The sequence below is a fragment of the Giraffa tippelskirchi genome, chromosome 10, assembly GCF_054371585.1.
Source record: "Giraffa tippelskirchi isolate mGirTip1 chromosome 10, T2T-mGirTip1v1.2.pri, whole genome shotgun sequence".
Classification (NCBI taxonomy): Eukaryota; Metazoa; Chordata; class Mammalia; order Artiodactyla; family Giraffidae; genus Giraffa; species Giraffa tippelskirchi.
In genome coordinates, this window is record NC_137284.1 from 124,469,075 (window position 1) to 124,474,401 (window position 5,327).

Here is a 5,327-nt window from a genome sequence, read left to right on the forward strand (position 1 = left end):
TCAGTGCACACAATGGAAAAGAAATTGTGATTGAGGCCAGCAGAAATCACAAGCAATGGATCTATGTCTCCAAAAATATTCTAAAACAAAATATGAGATGATGACAATTGTTACAATTATAAAATAAAAATTTATAAAATTATTATGAAGAAATGATGAATAATTATTAGAATGTAATGAATGAGTAAGGGGTGCACCAGAAGTAAGTGACTATTAAAAAAATAAAGCCCAAATCAGTTTGGAAAAAGAACCATAAAGAAATGTTATATTTACCAACATAATTCTGTAAAGCAATTATCCTTCAAATAAAAAACAATAATTTAAAGAAAAAGAAATGTTATACTTGAAACATAAATTGAATTAAAAAGTCAACTGATAAATTATATAGCATGTTAGACATAGCTGAAAAGACTTTTCATATTAGAAATAGAAAACTGTAAGATCAATTTTAATAGATTATCCAGAATGCAGCCAAAAGAGGTAAGGAAATGAGCTGTGCTGTGCTTAATCACTCAGTTGTGTTCGACTCTTTGCAACCACATGGACTGTAGCCTGGCAGGTTCCTCTGTCCATGGCAAGAATACTTGAGTGGGTTGCCATGCCCTCCTCCAGGGGATCTTCCCAGCCTGGGGATTGAACCTAGGTCTCCTGCATTGCAAGTGGATTCTTAACTGTCTGAACCACTACATGTAGAATATTGACAAGTGTTAAAGAGAGAATGATAAAGTCTAAGCAAGATTTTGATAGAGTGGCCTGATTACTCCTGATGCTTACAATAAAATGAGAGAAGGAAGATATGGTTTACAAATGAAATTACTCAGAAAAAAAGGAAGCGACACTGAAAAATTTGAAAAGTTATTGGCCTATCCATACTGTAAAAAATGAGAAGTTGTCAGGAAGAGAACACTAAAGGTGTGGCCAAGCTACTGTTTCATAAGATGATAAGTATGGATGAGCCATGTTAATAGACAGATGCTAGGAGTTATTCTTCGAGACAATAGAAGAATAATTCTTCTAATATATTATCTCTGGGAAGATAATTCAGAGATCTGAGGGGTGACCATTTCCAGCAGAGGCTCAGAGACTATGAGTCTGGGGCACAGAATGGTTTCAAAAAGGGGCCCATGCCCTTTCTTTCAACAGGTCAGAAGTCCTCCATCTGAAGTTGGGGAGACAAGGCTTCCCAGAGCTGTGGGGTCCCACCTAGAAGAGGAAGGTGACTGTAAGGAGTTTCAGTGACTTTTTAGAGAAGACAGGAGAGGAGTAAGAGGAGTTGATGATTTATATAGGAAAGGATGAGTATAGGGATCCTATTAGAAATTAGGTTTGTCATTGATAGAGAAGATGCTTGGAAGATTTTCATGAAAGAATTAAGCATCTGGATAAAAATGGTTTACAACCAGTATTTTCAAATGACTAAAAAGAGGCAGAGATAATTGGGCTACAGTGAAAGGCAGGAATAAAGAGTAGAAATAGAAGCTCTGCAGTTAGATATTCCACTTTATGAGAGACTGTAACTCCAAGTACTGAAGAACCTCTGAGGTGGTGGAGATTGGTGTTATGCAAAGGAAAGAGGTCACAGGTCTATTTGTTACCAAACTTATCTGCAGTTCTGACATTTCTACCCAGTCCTCCAATACCATACCTTGGGACTCAGCTCCCTTCTCAGAAACCCAAGTTAGAAATCAAACGCTTTTTTGATATGCTCCCAACTCTTTGACCAAAATAATTGTCATCTAGTCTGGTGTGGCAAAAAAAAGAAAAATAGTTCCTGGTTGATTGTGTGTATTTTCAAATGTATTGATCAATACCTGAATCTCAGATTTAAGACTCTAAATTCCACACAATTGAATGCTTACAGCAGTGAGAATCAGCTACCTACAATCAGATGAAAGTGCAAGTGAAAGTGAAGTCGCTCAGTCGTGTCCGACTCTTTGCGAACCCATGGACTGTAGCCCACCAGGCTCCTCCGTCCATGGGATTCTCCAGGCAAGAATACTGGAGTGGGTTGCCATTTCCTTCTCCAGGGGATCTTCCCGATCCAGGGATCGAACCCAGGTCCCCCTCATTGTAGGCAGACACTTTAACCTCTGAGCCACCAGCGAAGCCCACCTACAATCAGATAGAGCAAGGCAGATAAATCTCACAAATAATGTTGAGTAAAATAAGCCAGGCTAAAAGTTCACATACATGTATATTTTATTTATATAAAGTACAAAAACAGGCAAAATTAATCTTGGCTGTTTGAAGTAATTTAGCCTCAGAAGAGTAGAAGAACTTCTGGTAAAGTGGCATATTTTCTAAGGCTTAGACAGTTTCAACTCTGAATTCCTGAATGCAGCCATTCAGTCTTCTCTATCTTTAGAGAGTAAGCAGATCGGTGAGCCAAGGCAGTTCTCTAGGCTTTCAAGGTCTTCAACAGTTGCAAAGAATTCAGAGCGGCCTGGATTTTTTTTTTTTTTTTTTAGATTTAAGGGAAACTTTATTTAGTTTTTTCCTAAAGAAACCTAGTTTAAAAATGAATTGAAAAAAGAATGACATCAATAGAGGAAAAAAAACCTAGACAGCCAGACAGACACACACACGAAGGGAAGACGGCAAGGTCAGGGCGGTTGCATCAGATTCTCTTCATCTTGGAAATGAGGTCGTCACAGATCCCGGTCAGTTCATCGTTCTCTTTAGTCTTCTGCTCCACCACCTTCTCCAGAGACTGGACACGCATCTGCACCTTCCTCAGGACCGCCTGCAGCGTCAGGGCATTTGTCTGGGCCTTGCTCCAGACCTGGGCAATCTCCTCACTTGCCTGCTGGAGCTTCTCCTCCGCCTGGGCCTTCAGCGCCTGGTACTTCTGGGCCTCCTTCTCCACCCTCTCTATGTAATCCTCGACACAGTTCTTCAGCGACTCTTCGTTCATGCTGTAGCCTTCGATCACCTCCTTCTGTTTCTCAAACCGCTTGAAGAGGTCGGAGAACGACTTCTCAATGGAGAGCAGGTCTGCTGTCAGCTGCGCCTTCTCTTCCAGGACCTTCTGCATCTCGGCTTTGGCAAGCTCCTTCTGTTTCTGAGCCTCCTCCATCACCTGGTAGATAGTCCTCTCAAAGCTGTCCATGATCTTCCCCATCTCCAGGAGCCTCTCCTGCAGCACCGCGCACTTGCCCCGCAACGCCTCGTTCTCCTTCTGCGTGGCCTCCACCGCTGAGTCCAGGTCCTTCTGGCTGTACTGCAGCACGTCCATGATCGGCCCCACCGGCAGCAGTGGAGCCCCGGACCCAAGGTCATACGGAGCTGGGCCAGGCGTGGGAACGCCTGGGGCTCCTGGGAAGTCCAGGTCGAGCAGCTGGGCCTCTGGGGGGCTTCCAGAGGAAGGAGTGTCCACACCGCGAGCGCCGAGACCAGGAGAGAAGCCGCCAGCCGTCTGTGTGCAGCCGGGGCTCTCCTCAGAGGCCAGAGGGCCTGTGCTCAGGATAGGTGGGGCCCGCAGCCCGTCAGGCGGCCTGCCTCTGCTTCTGGGTGCCAGCCCCCGGGGACTGTCCTGCAGGAGCGGGTCGAAGTTGAGGTACAGTGACTGCTTCCTCAGGGCCGACTCTTTAAACGAGGACGCCCCAAACTGCTCCAGGTAGTCCACCTCGGCCCCTGCGCCTAGGACCTCTGCGGGGTCCCGGAACTGCTCCCCACTCAGGTCCAAGGTGGGCTCTGGCCCCCTGTCAGTGGGGGGCATGGAGTGGGTGGGTGCAGTCGGTGGCTTGCTACTTGGGCTGCCGAGGGGGCGCTGACCTCCCCGAAGAGCCTGTGGTCCCCTCCTCACCCGCGTCTCCTGGCGTCCTCGCTGGGGCCCATGTCCCGGGAGTGTCACCTGAGCGCGCCTGCCGGCTCAGAGACAAGGCCTCTGGGGCCTGGCCGCTCTGGGGGTGCTCTGGAGGTCGGGCCTCTCCATCGTCCGCAGCCGGGTTACAGTCTGGGTCGTCCAGCTTATCCCAGCTCGGGCCGTCAGACTCACGGAGAGAGAGCTCGCAAGCCTTGCCCGCCTCCGTGGGTGCTTTTCCGGGCCTCACCTCTGGTCTCCGCGAGGGGGGCTTGAGACCCAGGCTCTTCCCTTGCTTCCGCAGTGGGGGCGGCCTTTTGCTGGTGGCATCAGAGAAGTCAAACTCCAGCCAGACGGGCCCGCTCCTCAGAGAGCTGGCTGTCTGGCCACTGGCCTCCTCTCTCCGAGCACCGGGGTGTGTGGCCCCTGCAGCCTCTCCGGGGCCAGTCAGGGCCATGTCCTCGCGGTCCGCCAGGGCCTCTCCAGGCAGGTCCACGAGGGGTTTTACTCCAGGGTGGGCCCCAGAGGGCGAGGCGGGTCTGGTGGGGGGAGCAGGGACCCTCTTCCGAGTCCCCTCTTGTAGCGCTAAGCGGCTCCTCTGCCGCATCCTGGGACGCCACCCCGGGGGGCTGTTTTGGAGCCGTAGGGATGAGGGGCATGCTCTCCCCCGAGGGGCGAGGGTGGACGTGCTCCTCCCAGGCTCACTCAGGGATGCCAGGCGCTGGTCCTCGAGAGGCCTCGGGGTTTTCAACACTCTCTTGTATCTGGGAAGAGCTTGAGGGACCCAGGCTGACCAGGGGAGCTGAGGGGGGCCCACCAGGAGGCTGGTCTTCAGGGGCTGGTCTCACGTCCTCTGAGGGGGGCTCGGCGTCAGGCGGTACTGGCTTCTGGAGAATTCCATGGGTGGTTTTTGTGTCTGTTTCCTTGGTGAACTGTTGATTCTCTTTCTGGGTACAGACTTGATGGCAGTTTTCTAACCCAATGGGATCGCCCAGAGCAAAACAGGCTTCGAGCTTGCTGCCCACGCTGGGACTTAAGATCCTGTGTGTCTGTGGGTCCCGCAGAGGTGTCTGAAAAGTTACCTTCACAGCTTTGGCTGTGCTCTCTGGTGGCACATTCTCTTTCTGTAACAGACGGAGAACAGATGATCTTCCGGTAAGTTCCGGTGGTGAAAACAGGAAGCCGCAGTTTTCTGTCGCAATTTTCTCATGTTCCATTGAGAGGACATTTCTGCTGTGGAAAGTGCCAGTGGGTATACAGAAATTGGAATTTGGGTGAAGATGAAGACATTGGGTGTAGTCCTCCAGAAAGAGGCAAATGGCCAGGGCCAGCATCCTAAGAGTTGATGCCAGGACACTTTTGCTCAAAGTCAGGGGCCATCAGTTCTTCCAAAGAGCTTGATTATTAATCAAATAATTCCTTTTGGAAGCAGGCATATGCAGATACCCAGAGGAGCCCATGGATATCCAATGTAGATCTGAAGATTTTATCCTTATCATTATGGGTCATTACAAAGCACACTGTG

General features: G+C 49.4%; 1 pseudogene; it reads right to left on the minus strand.

Annotated features, from left to right (window-relative positions):
• Positions 1 to 2,602: 2,602 nt before the first annotated feature.
• Positions 2,603 to 5,019, minus strand: LOC145522479 (transforming acidic coiled-coil-containing protein 3 pseudogene; annotated as a pseudogene).
• Between the last annotated feature and the right edge of the window lie 308 nt (positions 5,020 to 5,327).